Source organism: Dromiciops gliroides, chromosome 4, assembly GCF_019393635.1.
Source record: "Dromiciops gliroides isolate mDroGli1 chromosome 4, mDroGli1.pri, whole genome shotgun sequence".
In the NCBI taxonomy this organism is placed as follows: Eukaryota; Metazoa; Chordata; class Mammalia; order Microbiotheria; family Microbiotheriidae; genus Dromiciops; species Dromiciops gliroides.
The window spans coordinates 130,650,608-130,673,186 of record NC_057864.1 but is presented as its reverse complement, the minus strand read 5'-3'; the positions used below and the strand labels follow the sequence as shown (position 1 = coordinate 130,673,186).

The window sequence follows — 22,579 nt, the reverse complement described above, 5'->3', positions numbered from 1 at the left end:
AAGAACTATAATTTTACAAATAAAGTGAGTAAAAGAAGATAGAAAATAGAGTAAATATCATGGGGAAGGGAATAGGATGGAGGGAAACAGTTAACAATAGTAACTGTGAGAAAGTGAAAAGGAAAAAAATTGTACAAAAAATATTTATAGAAAGTGAGTAAGTAGTTTAGTGAAGTGAGTCACATGATTTACCCAAGCTCACACAACTAGGCAGCCTGGGTGGGATTAGGACCCAGGTCTTCTGACTCCAAATCCAAGCTATGGGGAGACATGGTAGCCCGTGATTTCACAGGCTTGTTTAAGAGCCTAGAGATATAGTCTTGGGCCTTACAGGTGTGGAATTTGGAGTTTGAAAAACCAGTGATGATTGTCGCAGCCCTAATGGGAGGTCAGTTCAGTGGTGTTTGGGAGAGGCAGAGTATGTGGTGCTTAGGGAGTGAGATAGGCGTGTATTACAGAGTAACTTGGGTAAATGATTCAAATGATTATTAGTGAGAGAAAAACTGAGGTGGGGGTGATTCAGTGGTTGCAATGAAAGAGGAGTAATTGGGGGCATTTGTGATATGGCAAGTGTGTGACAGGAAAGCCCTCAAGTGTTCATTCTACCTGGATCAGGGAAGGGGAGGGGAGGGGAGAGGAAAAAAGAGGAGAGATATAGAATATAGAGAGAAATAGAAGAAAGAAATACAGACAGAGAGACACATAGAGAGGGAGAAGAAGGGGAGAAAGAGGAAAGAGAGGGAAAACAGAGAGAGAGAGAGAGAGAGAGAGGGAGGGAGAGAGAGAGAGAGAAAGAGAGAGAGAGAGAGAGAAATTCAGGCTACATGATCAGATTTTGTTTCATAAAACACTTGTGAATTATGTGTTCTTCACTCCTCCTGGTTTTATTTCAGGAAGAAATTACCCAGTAGCAAGGCAAGTTGTACAGATAAAATTGCAAGTCCCACTATGGTCTACTTTTACAAAGAGGCCGACCTTCCCAAAAGGATTAAACAGGTCTAGGATCAAGGGCCAGGGATACCCAGCTTCAAACATGAGTACATTGAAGGCCTGCTTTCCTGCTTCTCTCTTTTTTTTTTTTTTTATACAAAGTACTGTAGCCCCAAGCAGGAGAGGTTTGGTGGTCAAATAAATACCCACTGAGTATTGGCAGCATGACAGTTTCATGATATGAGTCACCATTTTATATGCAGGTTTGAGTAATTTTAATGACAACTCTCATTACAGGGAATAGGAGGGCATTTAGTGAGTTCTTGGGACACAATCTGTATGTGGTTGAATAACTGAACAATGATAGGACAATTTCCTGGGTCATTGGACTGGAATGTAGCATCCTATTGTCAAGAGTTTTATGGTTATGAGGCTGACTCAGGGTTGGCTTGGTAGCCCCTCTTGCTGGGACAGTTGTGGGTGCACAGATTGCCTGGTGCTTCAGGAGTATGTGATAGTTTCCACCTAAAAGGCCTGGTTGACCAGGAGTTCATGTGTGATAAATAGAAATGAGTGACCTTAGAGTTTAGAAGTTTAGAAGTCTTGGGTTCAAGTCCTGCTTCTGCCATGTACCTGCTGTATGACCTTGGACAAGTAATTTATCCTCTCAGTCCTTCAGGATACTCTTAAGACATTTAAGTCTCAGAACAGTTGCATGTGTTAGAAGAGGGAATTTCCTTCCAGGAAATTCTTTACACCAATTAAATCACAGATCTGGTTTAAAGAACTCACAAGATCCTGGACTTTGTGCAAGAAAGAAGCTTGGAGGTCATTTAGTTCAACTGCCTCTTTATACAGATAAGGAAAGTGAAGCTCAGTGTTGGAGTGGCCTGTCCATGATCGTGTCAGAGGTAGTATTTGAACCCAGGTCTCTCTGACTCTCAGTTCAGGGAGTTTGGCTCCACTTAAGGAGCTGTATGCAGATGGACAACTCGCTTAACTTTTCTAAGCCTCGGTTTCCTCACTTGTAAAGTCAAGATGGATCATGACAACTATATACCACCCTTCACAGGGTTGTTATGAGGTTTAAAAGAGATAATGGATGTAAAGGATTTTGCAAACCTTAAAGCACCATATAAACGTCAGCTATTGTTATTATGTGCTGAGTCTATAATCATAGCTAGCATTTACATAGTGCTTTAATGTTGTTGTTTTTATTCAAAGAGCCTTATACATATTATCTCATTTGATCCTCACAATAACCCTGGTAGGTAGAGGCTATTATTATTCCCATTTTGCAGATGAGGAAACTGAGATAGATAGAGGATGAATGACTTTCCCAGGGTTGCACAGGGTTGAACTCAGGTCCTGAGACAGGATTTGAACTCAGGCTGAGATTTCCTTGATTACAAGTCCAGTGCTTTATCCACTGTGCAACACAGCTGCCAAGGCCACGACCTGCCAAAAGGCTGCTTTAAAACATAAAAGTACCATATAAATATGAAATAGTAGTGGGGGTGGCAGTGGCAATGCCTTCCCTCTGATTTTATGTTCCATTTACACTGTATATTTCTTTTTTTTTTTTGCCTATTGTCTCCTCCGTTAGAGACCGTTGGATGGCACAGAGGAAAGAGCCAGGTCCTGGAGTCAGGAAAACTTGAGTTCAAATCTGGTCTCAGACCTTTAACTAGCAAGTCACATAACCTCTGTCTTGGTTTTCTCATCTATAAAATGGGAATAACAGCATCTACCTCCCAGGGTTGTTGTGAGGATCAAATGAGATAATAATTGTAAAGCATTTAACACAATGCCTGTCACATAGTAAGCACCATATACATATTAGTTATTATTATGAGTTAATGTCTTTAAAGTGCTTGGTTAGCATAGTGCCTGGCATAGAGGACACACTTAGTAAATACTTATTCATCACCACCCTGTTAGAATGTGAGCTTCTTGAAAGCAAGGACCATGTTTTTGTCCTTCTTGGTATCTCGGGCACTTAGCACAGTGCCTGGTACGTATCAGGCACTTACGTATTTGTTGACTGACTGGCTACTCCTAATAGTAGTATAGTATATACTGGGAATGCCAGAAGCCTCCAGGCAGTTTTAAGCAATAATTTGCATGGGTTTCTTAAGATGCAGGGCAGGGACTTTTTCAAGCCTGGGTATGGAGAGTGACTAGCTATGCCCTCTGGGCGTGCAACTGAGGATGCTTATTCTACAGGCCCTGTTATACGAGAACTGGCAGGAGAGGGACCACCTCCACCCTGGTGAGCTCATGCTAGAGAACGTCAGATTGTCCCACCCTGAACTGATCTAGGAGGACTGCTTCCTTCCAGGCAAGGTCCCCATGGACTCAGGGCTTGGAATGAGTTAACAGAGTCTCTCCTGAGTTCCTCCCTTGTCCGAGTTGCCAGACACACCTGTCTGAGTTCTCAGGCCACAGTGGGTTTTCAGATGTCCCCTGGAGTTTGGGCATGAAACCTTCCAAAGCCTTCATCAGGGAATTCTCTTCTGTTATGAACAAGAGCTTAGAGCCTTAGCCTGGAAATCAATCATTCTGGGGTGGTTGGGGAAGAGAAGCTGGATAAAAAGGCCAGTGGGAAGAGGGCCAGACTGGGAAGGGGGTAGGGAGGGTGCTCACCAAATCTATGCCACATGCCCCTTAGCAAGAGATCCATTGATGGGACAATGCAGAGAACAATGCTAAGCAAGGAGCCAGGGATGCAGTCATCCCAGGGCAGGTCCAGGAAAGGCAGGAACTCCTAGGGTCTCTAGATGAGGACAACACAGCAAGTTGACAGAACGGTGATTTGATGTTAATAAAGACTGTGGGTGACTGGCTTTTTAAGACTACTTCTTTCATTCAGCACTGGTCTGTCAACATAAGCATAAGCAAACTCTGACATAATTAAGTGCTAAATAGGGTTTTACAGATTATAAGTGCTAAAGGCATTCAGAGAAAGGAGAAAATCCAATTGATGGGCCAGCACTAACTCACAGATGTGCTGCTACACACCCAAAGTTCTGCTTAAGGGGGTGGGTCCCCAGTGACTTCTAAAATGCAGAGGTTCTCACTAATGAAATGAGTAGCACAGAATATGCATTTTTTCCCAACACACCAGTATTCTGCTCCGGTCTGAAGTGTTGAACCCCTCTTCTTAGCACCCTGTGTTTCCTTCTCCCAGTGTTTGGATCTCCCTACCACTGCAACCTGAATAATCAAAGTAGTTTCTGCTCGTTATTGTCTAGATCCTAAGTTACAGTATAGAGAAGTTCTGGAATCACTCCCTAATTCGTACAAATACTAGCACTTTGGGAACTGCATCTTCCCCTCAGGGTTGTGGGAGCTCTGCTGAGGAGCAATAGGGTGGCTTTCTCCAATGCTATTCTCTCATGCTCCCATTGCTGGTGTGTTAAGCACTTGTGATTAGTGCCCCAGTTACATTTAACCAATTACTTTAAGTAAGGGTTTTTTTTTTTTAAAGGATATTTAGGGGCAGCTAGGTGGCATAGTGGATAAAGGACTGGCCCTGGATTCAGGAGGATCTGAGTTCAAATCTGACCTCAGACATTTGAAACTTACTAGCTGTGTGATCCTGGGCAAGTCACTTAACCCCAATTGCCTTGCCAAAAAAAAAGGGGGGGTATTTACTTTGAAGATACAGTGAAGACAGAAGAGCAAACATTCCTCCTTCCCAATACCTGGGGGGGCATACTCTCCCCTATACCATCTTGGTCTATAGGGAGAATGGACTCAAACTCAGAGAAATTCCTACATATCATTTGCTCCATCAGATTCACTTTCAGATATGGCATAGCTGATGGATGGAAGTCTATCAGTTACTGCTGGACCAGACAGGTCACTTGGAATTTTGATCCTCACCATGTGGCTTCTCACAAATTGAGGCATGGACTCTAACTCTCAGACTTCTTATGAGGCAAAACCTCTCCCCCTATAGCATTGTCTCTCTCACTTCAACAGTGGCCAGACAAGAAGGAGCCAGAACAAGAAAATTACTTTGGCTGGCTAAGGCCTATTGAATACACCCCAGTTCAATCAAAAAGTCTCTTCATCCTTTGACTGGGTTGTTGTTGTTTGCCCTTCCTTCTCAAAGAGGATGGTGACATCATGAGGTGATGTCATGACTTGCAGTGAATTGGATTTAAGTGAGGGAAGCCTGTGCAAAGTCACTAGCCCCACTCTCTCCTCCAGAGCCATCTGGATCCAGTGGCAAAATATACATCAAGATGACTGGAGATGGTCCCAGATATTTGAGGCAATTAGGATTAAGTGACTTGTCCAGGGTCACACAGCTAGTAAATGTCAAGTGTCTGAATCTGGATTTGAACTCATATCCTTCTGATTCCAGGGCCAGTGCTCTATCCACTGTGCCACCTAGCTGCCCCTTTGACTCAGCAATACCACTACTAGGTCTGTATCCCAAAGAGACCAAAGAAAAAGGAAAAGAGCCTGTGTGTACAAAAATATTTATAGCAAGCCTTTTTGTGGTGGCAAAAAATTAGAAATTAAGAGAATATCCATTAGTTGGGGAATGGCTAAAAAAAGTCATGGTATATTATTGTGATGGAACACTACTTTGCTATAAGAAATAATGAGGGGGTGGTTTCAGGAAAACCTGGGAAGACCTTTATGAACTGATGCAAAGTGACATGAGAAGGGAGATCATTGTACACAGTAACAACAATATTGTGATGATGATCAATCATAAAAGATAGCTACTCTGTTCAATACCGTGATCCAAGACAATTCAGAAGTACTCATGATGAAAATTGCTATCTACCTCCAGAGAGAACTGATGAATTTGGAGTGCAAATTGAAATTTAATTTTCTCAATATCTTTATTTTTCTTGCTTTTTTTTGGCAACATGGCTAATATGGGAATACAGTTTCATAGGATCTCACATGTATAATGGATAACATATTGCCTGCCTTCTCAGTGGGTAGAAGAGAGATTTATTTTATTTTATTTTTTGGTAGGGCAATGAGGGTTAAGTGACTTGCCCAGGGTCACACAGCTAATAAGTGTCAAGTGTCTGAGGTCAGATTTGAACTCAGGTCCTCCTGAATCCAGGGCTGGTGCTTTATCCACTGCTCCACCTAGCTACCCTGGGAGGGAGAGAATTTAGAACTCAATTTTTTTTTAATGGTAAAAATAAATAAGCAAGGGGGCAGCTATGTGGCACAATGGATAAAGCACCAGCCCTGGATTCAGGAGGACCTTAGTTCAAATGTGGCCTCAGACACTTGACACTTACTAGCTGTGTGACCCTGGGAAAGTCACTTAACCCTCATTGCCCTGCAAAAAAAAAAAAGAAAGGGAAAAAAAAGAAAAATAAATAAGCAATTTTTCCCCTAAAAAGGTCTCTTTTGCCCTACTTGGTGAGCAGACCAGAGCCAGTTATAGAAAGTCTTCACAAGATCCAAATCAGGGAGCAGGACCTTTCCATTGCATGCCAGCTTGTTTTTCCAGAAGTGGGTTCCCCGGTCTCTTCCCTGTGGGGATTACATAAGGTAAACACATATCCCGTTCAATGCAGCAGATTGGAATCCATTCCCCCTCTTTTACTTGCTTTTCCTTCATCCTACATTCTGTCTATCTTACCTGTACAGATTATTTCTTCTTGTACTTCTCTAAAATGGCCATTGTAGTAGTGCTGATAACAGATGTCATAATGGACTTATTGACTAATTATCATTAAAGTTTTAGGGAGTTTGGTGGTCAGTCTTCCAGGGATTTTCAGACCTTGAAGTAGGGAGGACTGACCTGGAGAGAGAAAGCCTTCTATATTTCATAAGTTAAAGATGGCTCTATGCACACCCTCCAACCAAGAAGGAGCATTCTAAAACGTGCCTGGCTCTGGTCAAATTCTTTTGAGTAGTGGACCCAGGACATATCCTAAATCATATCCTATTAATTACACAAACATTTATTGAGTACCTACTATGTGTAGAGCACTTTACTAGGTCCTAAGGTCCTAAAAGAGATATAAGAATGAATAACAAGAATTCCTGCCCTTGGGGAGCTCCAGTGGGATCTGAGAATCAATCCACCAATCAACAGGCATTTATTAAGGACCTACTTACAATGTACAAGGAATTTTGCTAGATGCTAGGGAAGCAAAGGCAAAAGTGAAATAATTTTTGCCCTTAAAGAGTAAATATCTATGGGGAATTAACATACATAATATTAGTATATGCAAAATATATAGTAATTTTTTTTCAGAGGGGGAGGCATTAAATGCTAGGGGAATGAGGAAGAGAGAAATATACTTAAAGGTAATACAAAGTAGAGAGCTACAAATAAAGTATTTTGATCATTCAAAGATCAGACCCTGCCTTCTATGGGGATAGGACTAAAATCTGGTGATTAAGGGAAATATACAGGGCTTAAGGGAAACAGGAGGGTGTGGCTCAAGTCATAACTGAAAGAAAATGTAAACAGAATGCTGTGCCCAGTTGAGCCAGAGTTTGCCAGGAACTAAATTCAAAGGGCTAGGCATGAAGGTGGTCCAAAGGGCTAGGCAGCAAGCCAGATTCAAGAGGAAATGGCACAGAGTAGGGCAGGAAAAATACTATGAAGGGAGGAACACCAGGAAATTGTGTCTCCAAGCCATGGTGGCAGGTGCTGGCCACACACCCTGCACACTAGTAGAAGGAGATAAAAGGGATCCTGTATTCCTGGGAGAATCAAAGGCTACTTGGTGTCTTGGAGGTTGATTTGGATTGAACTCATAGAGATGTCAGAGGTGCTGAGAAAGCCAGGGCTTTCCTTATCTACGAGTTAGTAGGTATAAGGAGATCTCTGAATTGTCTAATTCTCTTTGGCTGGACTAGAACCTTTGGATGTCCTTCTAATGGTAAAAGATTCTCCAGGCCTTCTTTGAGACAGTCTCATTGAACATGGACAGAACTTTAGACATTTTAGTGACACACCCCTTTTTTAGTCTTTAATCAAATTTCAGACCTAATAGACAATATAATAAATTTGTCTCTTTTTAAAAAAGAATTTTATTCAAATTTTAAAATATTTGTCTCTTGGACTTCTGGGCCAGACTTGAGGTCAATGGTAATATAGTGGGGGGGGTTATTATCATAAAAGTATTTTATTATTTTCCAGTTATATGTAAAGATAGTTTTCAACATTTGTTTTCATAAGATTTTTAGTTCCAAATTTTCTCCCTCCCTCCCTTCCCTCCCCCCTCCCCAAGACAGAAAGCAATCTGATATGGGTTATATACATGCAATCACATTAAACACATTTCTGCATTAGTCATATTGTGAAAGAAGAATCAGAACACAAGGGGAAAACCTCAAAAAAGAAAAAAAAAGCCAAAAAGTAGAAAGAGTATAGTTCAATTTGCATTCAGAATCCACAGTTCTTTTTTCTGTATGTGGAGAACATTTTCTATCATTAGTTTTTGTTTGTTTGTTTGTTTGTTTGTTTTATTTTGGTAAGGCAGTTGGGGTTAAGTGACTTGCCCAGGGTCACACAGCTAGTAAGTGTCAAGTGTCTGAGGTCGGATTTGAACTCAGGTCCTCCTGAATCCAAAACCAGTGCTTTATCCACTGTGCCACCTAGCTGCCCCTCTATCTTTAGTTTTTTGAAATTGTCTTGGATCATTGCACTGCTGAGAAGATTGAAGTCTATCACAGTTGACCATCACACAATGTTGCTGTTACTGTGTACAGTGTTCTGATTCTGCTCACTTCACTCAGCATCAGTCCACTTAAGCCTTTCCAGGTTTTTCTGAAATCTGCCTGCTCATCATTTCTTATAGCACAATAGTATTCCATTACATTCATTTACCATAACTTGTTCAGCCATTCCCTAATTGATGGGCATTCCCTTGATTTCCAATTCTTTGCCACCACAGAGAGCTGCTATAAATATTTTTGTGCATGTGGGTCCCTTTCCCTTTTCTATGATGTCTTTGGGATACAGACATAGTAGTGGTATTACTAGATCAAAGGGTATGTACAGTAATGGTAATATAGTGTTAGGAGTGCTGGACCCAGAATCCTGGAACTGGGTTCAAATCCTTTCTCTGCCATTTATCTTCTGTGTGACCTTAAGCAAGTCACTTAACCTGAGTTTCCTCAGTTCCTTATCTGCAGAGCAAGAGGAGGGAGTTGGAATAAATGACCTTGGGCAATTCTATTAATGCCCCTGTGCCTCAGTTTCTTCATCTATAAAAGGGAAAGGTTGGATTAGAGAACCTGGGAGGCATCTCTAATCTATGATCTATAATTTATAATCTATATTTGTGATCCTATACTCCTAGGACCTTTAAGGTCCCTTCCAACTGTTAAATCTATGATCCTTTCACTTAATTTCTCCAATTCAACATTCTTCCATCATTTCTATTGCCCTCACTTTCAGGGTTAGTGAGCACAATGGTGGTTTTTGTTTTTGGTTTTTTTGGTTTTTTTACTGAGGCAATTGGAGTTAAGTGACTTGCCCAGGGTCACACAGCTAGTAAGTGTCAAGTGTCTGAGGCCGTATTTGAACTCAGGTACTCCTGACTCCAGGGCCTGTGCTTTATCCACTGTGCCACCTAGCCGCCCCAAGCACAATGGTTGTAAAACAAAACTGTGAAGAGGGCAGAGTCCCAGCAAAATACTGAACTAAAGATGTAGGGAGTTTGACAGCCACACAAGGGAACAGCCGAATGAAGAATGACCATTGGATCCCAAAATATTGGGATCCAATATTTTGAATCTCATAGTTGTTTGGTTGGGATTTTCTTGACAAAGATATTGGATTGGTTTTTGCCATTTTCTTCTCCAGCTCGTTTTACAGATGAGGAAACTGAGGCAAACAGGGTGAAGTGACTTGCCCAAGGTCACACAGCTAGTAAATGGTCCGATTTGAACCCAGGAAGAGGAGTCTTCCTCACTTCAGGCCCAGCACTCTATCCATCTCACCACCTAGATAGCCCTTGAAGCCCATGGTGACTCTAAGGAGATAGGATTTATTGAAACCAACTGTGCGAAAGTCTTTAAGGAGGCAGCATGATGTCGTATAAAGATGATAAGATTTGGGGTCAAAAGACCTGGGTTCAAATCCTCCCTCTATGACTATTATCTCTGTGACTGGAAAAATCACTTAACCTCCTTGGGCCCGGATTTCTTCATTTATAAAATATCAACATATATATTTATATATATATGATACAAATATCTAATATGTAATTATATAAATATAATATAAAAAGGAAGAGTAAGTGGTATAGACAGTCTCTAGTTCACCTTTAAGTTCTAATATTTGACGACCCTATAATCTATGACCCTTTGCCGCTATGCTGGATTCCTAGGCTACACCCAGGAAACTGTGATCTTCAAGTAAATATCCGAGGCAGTCTTCAGCACCACACCCCACCTCCTTACGCTTCCAGCAGGGAGGGGAGTATGGCCAGAAATGGGTCCACCCTTTGAAGGGACCACTGGTAAAGGAACACCACTGGTGGCCACCCTCCGCTTAAGATTTGCACTCGCAAAAGTCCCTCCTGTTTCCTACCCCTCACCCTCATGCTCCACACCCCAATGAAGATCATAAGACTTTGAGAAAATAAAAAATAACTTATTAGGAAAGGACTTGGGATCCTTGACCTAAGAATTTATTTTTATATTATTTTATTTTCAAACAAAGGTCAGCCCTCTCTCCCTCCCACTTCCCTCACCCCGGCCCCCACTGAGAAATCAAGAGAAACAAAACCCCTTTTACAAACATGTATAGTCTGGCAAAACAAAATTTCTCATTGGCCATTTGACCTAAGAATATGAGCAAATTCAGTTGAACTTCAAATAAGCCTTCACATGTTTAAAGGATGAACTAAAATCAACACAGCTTCCAGGCTTCACCCAATATTCATTAAAGCCTCCAGCTAGCTTACTCCATGGGAATTGCCTTAATTGTCTTAAACAGGATATTATAAATTAATTAGATTTTTTTTCTTTGTGGGTCAGATGAGCTGATCTCATTTTGAGGAGAGGTACATTTTTTTCTCTTCTAGCTTCTATTTGTAGAATAAGTGGGCTTAAGTAGACCAGCACTGGCAAGGAGAAGATTTTTCATATATATATATGTATACACACACACACATATATATGTATATATGTGTGTGTATGTATGTATGTATGCGTGTATATATATGTATTGTGTGTATATGTATGTGTGTGTGTATATATATGTATTGTGTATGTGTGTATGTATGCATGTATGGAGAGAGAGAGGAAGCTGATATTTTCTTTCAAAGAGCTTATTATCCACTCAGCATTGAGACTTGCCCTGGGGTAGAATTGCCTAGATTGGAGGGTAAATCAATCCTCACCTGAACCCTCTATTTCTAGCTGGCCCCAAACCTCCAGTGTTTCATCCCATCCAGCTATGTGCCAGGACAGCAGGGTCTAGTCAGCTTGGGCATCTTGCCATCTGCCCTGATGCCAAGCATACATTTTCTTCAGTTCTCTCCCCTTCCCCCTCCCTGATTTATACCTATTCTTGCTCAGGGAACAATAATCAAATTAATATTACCATTGCTTCTGGGAAAAGGTATGATAGTCATAAGATCATAGGTTTGGAGTTAGAAGATACCTTAGAGGTCAACCCTCTAGTTTTATAGATGAGGAAACTGAGACTGACAGAGGTTAAGTGACTTGCCCAGGATTAGCCAGCTAGTAACTATCTGAGGCAGGATTTGAACCCTAGTTCCAAGCCCAGAGCCCTATCTACTATACTATTTTGCCTCTTAATCTACTGACTCTAGCTCTACTCATAGCCCCTGTGACAGTCTAAACCAACTCCCACTGCTTCGAATGACTTAGTTATTTTCAGCAATGCAATGACCCAAGACGATTCTAAAGGACATATGAAAAATGCAATCTATCTACAGAGAAAGAACTAATGGTACCTGAATACAGATGGGAGTATATTTTGTTGTTGTTTTTAATTCCTTTTTCTAAAGTTTTTTTGTCTGCTATATTTTTCACAACTGCACACGTATAACTTACATTGAATTGCTTGAGTTCTTAAGGGGGGAATAGAGAGGAAGGATGAGAATTTGGAACACAAAGTTTTAAAAATCAATGTTACAGGGGCAGCTAGGTGGCACAGTGGATAAAGCACCAGCCCTGGATTCAGGAAGGCCTGAGTTCAAATCTGACCCCAGACACTTGATACTTACTAGCTGTGTGACCTTGGCCAAGTCACTTAACCCTCATTGCCTCACCAAAAAAAAAAATCGATGTTACAATTTGTTTTTAAATGTAAGGTGGGCAAAAACCTCCAAAAAAAATAAACAAACCCCTACATCTTCACTGGCTATAACTTCCCTCTATGTGCTGTATCCTCTGAAAAGATATCAGAAACATTTTTTATTTGTATTCCCAGCACCTAGCAAATGGTTGGCACATAATAGGAGTTTACCTAATGTTTGTTGATTGAGAAATACATGAAAAATGCTGAATTTAAAGCATTTGGTCAACACAGGAACTATGAAGGTTCACCCTCAGTCTTTTTCAGAGGTCACCTCTTAGAGATACCTGAGTCTCAGTCTGGCCCTGGTCCCTCCAGAGGTCCCACCAGATGAGAAAACTATCAAAACAGCTGGAGAAAAAGTAGACCTGGAAGGTCTCCTCACATTTCACTGAGGCATAGCCCAACTACCCCAACAAGCCCAGGAGATTCCAAATGAATTGAAACCAACATCTGCATAACATCCCCCTATGTTAATAGGCAAGATGTTAGTATTCCTGAGCAAATCTGTTTGCTGAAGAGCAGGATGCATGTGGCAAAGAATACGGGGTAAATTTTTTCCATATGTTTGCTAAACCTTTCAGGGCCTAAAACTTGTTTTTCTGAAATGCAATTTACTTGAGAATGGATCAAGGTCTCATTTGGCTTCATTTGCTGCCTGTTATGCTCAAGGTGGTAGCATCTTTTAATGCCTCTTTTAAGGCATAGCTTCCAGGAATGAGGAGATAATAGTCTTTCTGCATGCTGTTCTGATCAGATCACATCTGAAGTATTGCATTCATTTCCAGGAGTAACAGTTTTGGTTTTTTTCATTTTGGGGGGGGGTTATTAATAAATAAAAGCATTTTATTATTTTCCAGTTACATATAATAATAGTTTTCAACATTTGTTTTCATGGGATTTTTAGTTCCAAATTTCCCCCCCACCCTCCCTTCTGTCCCTCCTCCCTAAGGCAGAAAGCAATCTGATAGAGGTTATATATGTGCAATCATATTAAACATATTTCTGCATTAGTTATCTTGTGAAAGAAGAATCAGAGCACAAGGGGAAAACCTCAAAAAAGAAGGGAAAAAACCAGCTCAAAAGAAGAAACAGTATGGTTCAATCTGCATTCATAATCTATAGTTCTTTTTTCTGGATGTTGAGAACATTTTCTATCATTAGTTTTTTAAAATTGTCTTGGATCATTGCTGAGGAGAGCCAAGTCTATCACAATTGATCATCACACAATGTTGTTGTTACTGTGTACAATGTTCTCCTGGTACTGCTCCCTTCACTCAGCATCAGTCCACTTAAGTCTTTTCAGGTTTTTCTGAAATCTACCTGCTCATCATTTTTTACAGAACAATAGTATTCCATTACATTCATATACCACAACTTGTTTAGCCATTCCCCAAATTGATGGACATTCCCTTGATTTCCAATTCTTTGCTACCACAAAGAGAGCAAGTGGGTCCTTTTCCCTCTTCTATGATCTCTTTGGGATATAGACCTAGCAGTGGTACCACTGGGTCAAAGGGTATGAACAGTCACATAGCCCTTTGGGCATAGTTCCAAATAGCTCTCCAGAATGGTTGGATCAGTTCACAGCTCCACCAACAATGCATTAGTGTTCCAATTTTTCCACAGCTTCTTCAACATTGATTTTTTTCTCCTTTTTTGTCATATTAGCCAATCTGATAGGTGAGGGTGGTACCCCAGAGTTGTTTTAATTTGCATTTCTCTAATCTAGTGATTTAGAGCAGATGACTCCTAACTTCAGACTCAGCATCCTATCCACTGTCACTAACTGAAATATTGTAGCAATTGGGTGTTTCCAGCTTAGTGCTTATTACTGTAGAATTTTAGATGTAGAAGATATCTTAGTAACCAACTAGTCCACCCCATACCCAAAAGGAATTCCCACTATAACACACTTGACAAATGGTCATCTAGCCTTCAGCTATAACAGTTGACTTGGGTGAATCCTTCCTCATTGGAGATCTTCAGCTGAAGGCTAAATGATCCTTCAACTTTTTTTCACTCTCCTGGAGTGGAAATTAATGTCAGAGAATGCTTTATTCGCCCATTCTACTTAAGAGGTGGTGGGGAGCACTCTGAGTAATTTGAATTCTCTCATCAGATGCTTCCAAATGGTTTTTCAGTGTTTAAGAAAGAAATGGAGCTTAGATGTTTCTTCAGGCTTTCTTGACCTGTGTAAAGGACTGAAACAGATGAGAAATATGCTACCTGGGAACCTAGGAAAAAGAAGACATTAGGTTAGAAGTTACCTTGTTCCAACTTGTTAATTGTTATGGAGACCAGCTTGGAGACAATAGGGGCAAGGTATGATTCTTGGGAAGTTAGGTGGCACAATGAATAAACTTCCAGGCCTGGAGTCAGGAAAACTCATCTCCCTGAGTTAAAATCTGGCCTCAGATACTTACCAGCTGTGTGACTTTGGGCAAGTCACTTGACTGTTTGCCTCAGTGTCTTCATCTGTAAAACGAGCTGGAGAAGGAAATAGCAAAACCACCCCAGTATCTTTGCCAAGAAAACCCCAAATGGGGTCATGAAGAGTTGGACATGACTGAAAACAACTAAACAGCAACAAAATAATCCTTGAACTAAATTCTGTATAAAACAAAAGTTTGTTGGGAGCTATAGAGCAAGACAGAGGCTTTAAAATAGAGGCTCCTTTGTCTTCCTGTCGAATATCAACCCACAGATATCTCAAGCTCAATATTTCTAAAACATAACTCGAAATAATTCCCTTTTTGCTCCCCAAAAAACCAAGACCCCTCCTTCAGACTTCTTTTTTTCAAGGCTACTAATCATCTTTCCAATCACTCAGGTTTACAACTTTGAAATCATTCTTGATTTTTCACTCTATCTTATTCCCTATATTCAATAAATTGCCAAACCCCCCATGACACTTCTTGTATCTGTCCCTTTTCACTCAAATGGACACGACCCTCATTCAGGACCTTACCTCTTGCTTCTACTATTATAATATCCCCCAAATGATTTCTTGCCTCAAGTTTCTCCCTTTCCAATTCACTCTTTGCACAAGTACCAAATCAATATACCTAAAGCACATGTCTGATCATGTTTCTCTCCTGCTCAAGAAGTTTCAGGAGCTCTCTATTACCTTTTTTTTTTTTTAAGTGAGGCAATTGGGGTTAAGTGACTTGCCCAAGGTCACACAGCTAGTAAGGGTTAAGTGTCTGAGGCCGGATTTGAACTCAGGTACTCCTGACTCCAGGGCCAGTGCTCTATCCACTGTGCCACCTAGCTGCCCCTTCTATTACCTTTAAGATAAAAAAACATTCTTCTGCTTGGCATTTAAATCCATTCACCAACGACCTTGCTGTCATGGGTACCTTTTCCTTTTCTCTATTTCTGGAACCATGTGCCAGGATGAACTCTACCATTGTTCCTGGAAGAGATGGGTCAATCCACAACTCTGTATCCACACTTGATCAAGGGAATGGCCAGATTCTGAGAAAAAAGTTCATATTTTTCTGATAAGTCTGTGGTTATTTCTTCACTTCATTTCCCTCCTGGATGTGCTTCTGAATCTCCAGAATTCACTACAACCACTTTCCCACTCCGGAAATTCTCTCAGTGCCTGGGGCCTTTTTTACACTGGAACTTCCCCTTCACTGCACCCCTCTTCTTCCATTGGTGAGTTCCTACTGGAGCAATTTTGAGGAGGGGCCCAGGAGAACCATCCTTCATTTTGTTCCTGGCTGTGCTTCTGATTCTCTGAATTTTACCACCATTCTTCAGCTACCTTTTCACCCTGGTAATTTCCCTCAATACCTGTGACCTTTTTGCCTTAGAATATCCCTCAACTGAGTACTAGAGAAACAGTGGGAGGAATATCTGGGAACACTAGTGCTAGACCTTCTCACCAACTCTTCTAGAGTCAAAGTCACATGGAATTGGTGGTAGGATTGTCTGCTGCCATAGCTGTCCCTACAGTTGGTCTTTGTAACCTTCTAGCTTCTGACATTCCAAATGGGATGCTGGTATCCCTTTTTCTGCAATTAATGGTATTTAGGTAACTTTTCCCAAATTATACCATGCTTTATTGATTCCACAACACTGAAATTCTATTTCAATTTGATACACAGTAGAGAAGAATACCATACTAAGAAAATAAAAGGATATGTTGCTCCTGGCTTCTAGTTACTTAAAATTTAAATAATTATCATCCTGAAGAGCAGATAATGGCTTGAGTATTAGAAAGAAGCTGAGGATATAGAGCTGAAGAGAAAGAGAATAAGATGAGAAGGGCTGTGGGTTTAGAAAGTAAGAACAGTGCCTGAGGCAGTCCTGGGAGAACTCTGGGATCTATCTTATCTCCCAAATACATTATCAGGACTAGTTAAAACGGAATAGCAGAATAATCTTGATGATCTATTTCTTGCTTCTATATCCATAATAAAGAATTCAGCCTAGATAAATGCAGAGTTTTTTTGTAAGCATCTTTGATGATTTTCTGCCTTTCTGTTTCAGATATTAAGGAAACTGGGAACTTTCCTTTGCTGCCCTGAAACGTTATTAGCCAGGAAAAAGCAAAATAGGTTGGTGGAAGGTCAGATTTTATCCAGAGTGGCTATTTGCCCTCTTGATCTGTTGTTCTCAGACCCCAGGGACCTCAAGTATGGAATCATTTCTGCCACTTTTACTAAATGTCTGACCCTTTGTGGTGTTTCCGGGAGTCCAATAACTCAGCCTGCACTTTGCTCCACATATTCATTGCTGCTCAAAATTCCCTGTGCCATTTGGTGCAAAGGGGGCCATGCCTGTGACGCACAGAAAAATGAATTCTTTTTTCTCATATTTTCAAAGCCAAGGCATGACTTCATAAAGGGCAAAACATGCCAGGCCTGTTTGTTTTCCCTTTGTGCTAGAGAATCAGGATTTGTAGGCAAGGGAGGAAATGTAGACAGTTTATCTGGTTAAGAGTAAGGATTTCAAGTCTAACTCACAGGCATTCTCCTAACTCCCCTATGAATATGGAGCCTAGGATCAAATAGACTGGTAGTACTATTTCCCAGCCTAGCAGGAGGGTTCTTAGGGATAGCTGTTAGTGTTTGAAGTTCAATCTGCAAAGTATACCTTTTCAGGGATTGATCAAAGGGAAACTCATATAATGTCATTGTCATTGACTTGGGAGTAGCTATGGAAAGGACAATTGCTAACTTTGTAGAAAACAAGTTGGGTAGCACAGCTAAGAAGTTAGGTGTAAGGAAAAGAATTCCCTTCTGTTTCTCAGAAATTAGTATGTATGTGTGTATGTATTTGGTACTTTGTATGCATTTGGTACTTGCTTGTATATATGTTTTCCCCCTAGTAGAATATAAACTCTTTGAGGGCATGGCATATTTTGTTTTTCACTTTGTATTCCATTGACTAGCACAACCCATGATACATCTTAGGTGCTTAATAATCATAAGTTGTATCACTTGATTGAAAATAGTGGGGTGGGCAGAGCCAAGATGGTGGAGGAAAGCTCTCCCCAAAACCTTCAAATACCTTCGAATAATGCCATAATACTATTCCTGGAGCAGAACCCACAAAAGGGCAGGGTGAAATAATTTTCCAGCCAAAGACAACTTAGAAGGTCGACAGGAAAGGTCTGTTGTATGTGGGTGAGAGCGGAGCACAGCCCAGCACAGGCTGCACCAAGGCAGATCCAACCCCAGCCCAGCCCCAGCCCCAGCAAACCAGGAAAAGGCCCTGGGAGTCTCTGAATCAGTGGCAAACTGAAAATGGCCTTGAAAAATGAAAGAGATGGTCCATAAGGGTCAAAACAGCATTCAGTTATTCAGCACAATACCATCCAGAGGGACAAAAAAACCAAGCATAGATACAAGATGGCAACAGAATGACTATTAATAATAACAGTTGACATTTAAATAGTACATCAAGATTTACAAAAGGCTTTACTTATGTTATTACATTATACTAAACTGCCTTATAACTAAACTCAAGTACACACAAACAGAAGAAGTCAGCAGGAATTAATGAAGTGTTTTAGGAGACTGTAGGACTATGATTTCGTTGGCATAGCAAACTCCTGTTGTGGAATTTTCTTCCACTGATACAGGTCAGCAATAAATCCATAAATTGTTTGTCTTAGAATTTCCTGAGGGACTAAAAGATTAAGAGACTTGCCTATGATAATTGTGCTAGTTTGTATCAAGAGCAAGACTTAGTCTTCTTGACTTTCAGGCCAGTCCTTAGATGTATATTTTTTTAATATTAAAAAGAATATGACAAAGAAATAAGAACAACAACAAAAAATAATAATCACTTTGCTATGTTTGGCATTGCTTGAGTCTTCATTAGCAGTTTTTGTCCAGTTTTGATAGCCACACTTTAAGAGAACAAATAGTACAAAGAGAATCAAAAGCAATGATTAAAGGAATGGAAAATAGGGCCTATTTGGAAAAGTAATCACATTTCATATTTGGAAAAATGTCACTACAAAGGGCATACTGACTAGCTTTCCAGAGAAAATGAACTAAATTGCACTCAGAACTTGGCTAGATAGAAAGAATTCTTTTTGCTAAGGATGATCAAACATAAGGACAGGCAAAAGAAAGCAGTTATGGAATCCATCTCTAGAAATCTTTTTTAAAATCAAATATAAAAACATTTGCTTTGGAGAGTAAAGCTATAGACTTTGAAGAGAACAATACCAGTCTACTTTCTGAGTTCCATTCAAACTCCATGATTCTATGAGTATCTAATTGCTCCATTCTACTGACAGTAAAAATATTGGCCAAGAACCCCATGGTCCCCTCCTTTATTTACAAGAGCTGCCTAAGAGGGTGGGTCTTGGTTTTAGCATTTCATTCAAAGAGCAGGGCTTGGCTATGACTGATACAGAAGCCTTAATTCCAGGCCAGAGGTCCTGCTGTGCTTTTGCAGTTGTTTAGAAAGACTAGATGGTCTTTACAACTTGGGACAAGGAAACAAAAGTAGGGCAGGCACTAGGAAAACTTGACAGAGGAGCGGTTCACAAATAATTAGTAGCTAATTTTAGCTGATCAGCTTACCTTTTCCCCCCATTATTCAGTCAGATCAAGTCCTAGAGTGTTGAAATTTCACTTTGAAAAAGAGGCCTATTTTAAAAGAATATTTAAGATCCAAGAACAATCTGATTATTGGGGTACCCAACAGCCAGCCTTGAGAATGCTGCCTTCCTCATCTACCTCCACCTCTCTGTTCACATAAATTTAACCAACATTTATTAAATATCTACTAGTGTAGGGCACTGTCCTCATTGCTGTTTGCTCTGTGAATGTTATTCTATTTATTTAGAATTGATTCCCCACCCATGTCCAAAAGGGCAAAGGCAGCTTGCAAAATTATAGGTGATGTAAGATCTGACGATTCAGGATGAAAACAATTAGAGGCCATTTAAAGGGAGTAGATCTTACTAGGTCCCTGACATGAACTTGATGTAGGAGGCAAAAAAGGGGTTAACAGAAAAACCTAAGACCCAAGCTCTAATTTAGATGTGAGCTCTGAGAGGGATTCAGACCCCAGTTAATGGATAACCTAAGACTTGAGTCTTCATTAATACAAGTCAGGGCCTAGGTTCTCGTTACCCACATTAATCAAAACCCATAACAAGAACATACAGAGACAGGTCATAGAGACCTTAACTATAACAATGATACATTGACAGGGCATAGAAATTTAAACTGATAAATGAAAATATTTTGAAACTTGGCATGGGAATCAAAGAGACATGCGCAGAAAAGGCCAAATTTGTCCAGAGATTCATCTAATGACATGTAAATCCCCAAAACACACCTCTACAGAAAAAGGTATCCGCCTCAGGGGTTGTCTTAAGACCCCAGGAACTCCAAATCAGGATAGGCCCTCCCTTGTACCCCCCTAAGGTGGAGATTATTATAATGAGACTGATAATCAATTTATCCATACTATAAATATAACTATCTTTTCTTTCCTTATTCCAGAGATACCTTTCCACTTTTCTGGTTCTCTCCCTGTGTTTACTCACAGTATTGCAATAAAACTCGGTAAACTGAGTCAACAAGTCTTGTAATTCCTTTGAGACGACTCACAATCAATTTGACCCTAATTCTATCCCACATCAAGTTGATCATTACTTACATTTAGACACTTAATTTACCTTTGAGGCTCTCAGTAGCTGTGTAAGGTAAAAAAGAGAAATACTTTGGGTTACACTTTGGGTCACTGTCAGAAAAAAGAATCAGCCCTTCCTGCTGCTCCACTCAAGGGTAAGAATGTATCATGTGGGTTCTTGTATAAGGAGTGTTGGGTAGCAAAGTGGACAATGCCTTCCACAATAGCTTGATGAAAGATACAGAAACACTGTTCAAATGAATGCTCCTTTATCAACTCTCTCTAAAGGCTGAGGACATCATATTAAATCATATAGCATCTCAGAATCTGAGTTGAATGGAGCTTCTGATACCATCCAGTCCAAAGTTGAAGCTGTTTCTTTGTAGCCATGTGTTTCTCTCAGCTGTGCCTTGAAGTCTCTTTTTTTGGGGTGGGGGTGGGGGGCAATGAGGGTTAAGTGACTTGCCCAAGGTCACACAGCTAGTAAGTGTCAAGTGTCTGAGGCCAGATTTGAATTCAGGTCCTCCTGAATCCAGGGCTGGTGCTTTATTCACTGTACCACCTAGCTGCCCCTGAAGTCTCTTAACTGCTGGATATGTCTCCTTCTTTGCTAGATTCCATGGGGATCTATGTATTTCCCTGGGGGGGGGGGGAAGGGGGGAAGGGAAGAGGAAGAAAAATCCCCTCCTTCCTTCCCTTAAAAGGTAGAGTTGGGGGCAGCTAGGTGGCTCAGTGGACAAAGCTCCGGCCCTGGATTCAGGAGGACCTGAGTTCAAAGCCAGCCTCAAACACTTGACACTTAGTGACCCTGGGCAAGTCACTTAACCCTCATTGCCCTGCAAAAAAAAAAAAAAAAAGGTAGAGTTGGATTCTTTCTCTGCTGCTGGTTCCTACCTCAACTCCTTGGACTGTGCCTTTGAAGGGTCACTGGGCTGTACCTAATCATTGTTTGTTCAGTGAAGATGCTCCTTTTATCTCTCCTTCCTCATCTCCATTTCCTGGCTTCCCTGGCTTCTTTTAAGGCCCAGCTAAAACCCCATCTTCTATAGCAGTGGTGTCCGACTTAAAAAGAAATAAGGATGATAATATCATGTTTTATTGCATGTTTATTTATTTTGTTTACTATTTCCCAATTAAATTTCTTTTCCTTTTCCTTTTTCTTTCTTTCTTTCTTTCTTTTTTTTTTTTGGTGAGGCAATTGGGATTAAGTGACTTACCCAGGGTCACACAGCTAGTAAGTGTCAAGTGTCTGAGACTGGATTTGAACTCAGGTCCTTCTGACTCCAGGGCCAGTGCTCTATCCACTGCACCACTTAGCTGCCCCCAGTTAAATTTCAATCTGGTTCTCAAAGTACACAGGAGTATTGTGGGCCTCATGGAGGCAGATTCTGTATTTTATACAACTGTTCTACAAGAAACCTTTCCCTCCTTAATTTTAGTGCCTTTCCTATGTTGATCATCTCTAATTTATTCCATATAGATCATGTTTGTACATAGTTGTTTGTATGTTACACCCCATTAGACTGTGAACTCCTTGAGAACAAGGACTAATTTTCATTTATTTATTTATTTTTGTTTTTGTCTTTCTTGTATCCCCCTCATTTAAAATTATGTCTGGAATATGGTTAAGTGCTTAATAAATACTTATTAACTTGACTTGGGCAGGCTACCTTGTCTTGCATTTGTTAAGTGCTTACTATGTGCCATGGGTTGTACTTAGAGTTGGGAATACAAATATAAGCAAAAAGAAAAAAGATAATTCTCCTGCCTTCAGGGAACTTACATTCTAATTGGGGGGAAGAGGAAAGATAACACTTTAGAGGGAGCTAAAAAGTGAAGGGAGAAGTAGGATTGATGGCAAAGTCAGGAGAGTCAGAGAGGCATCGCCAGAAGGAGGATGAAGCTTGGGCATCCTGGATCTGGCCTCAAAATAGTGGCTTCCCTCCAACCTCAGAAAGAAATCACAAATGAGAAAAGGTTATTGTGGTATAGGGAGGTTCCAATGTTACATGTCCCCAGGTCTCCCTTATTTAAGGTGACATCTGGAACTGAAAACAATACTCCAATGTAGTCTGAGAATGACATAACTAAGTGAAGGCATTTCTGTGAGAAACTGAGGTGTAGGGTTCAGGTGCTTTCCTTTATAATAACTGAACTTAAAGATTTTGGAAAAAAAAATGAATAGTTAACATGTCTTATTCAGCAGTTAGACTACATTACTCAAATATCAATTTTTTATGTGATTGTTTGACA

The 22,579-nt window shown here is 40.5% G+C and overlaps 1 long non-coding RNA gene across 1 annotated transcript; it reads right to left on the bottom strand.

Moving 5' to 3' along the window:
* Nucleotides 1–13,840: 13,840 nt before the first annotated feature.
* On the bottom strand, nucleotides 13,841–19,456 carry LOC122753119. The gene is made up of 3 exons (XR_006356244.1): nucleotides 19,267–19,456; nucleotides 15,502–15,691; nucleotides 13,841–14,448 (listed from the first exon to the last, which is right to left on the bottom strand). It is a non-coding gene; the product is annotated as an uncharacterized LOC122753119 (long non-coding RNA).
* Between the last annotated feature and the right edge of the window lie 3,123 nt (nucleotides 19,457–22,579).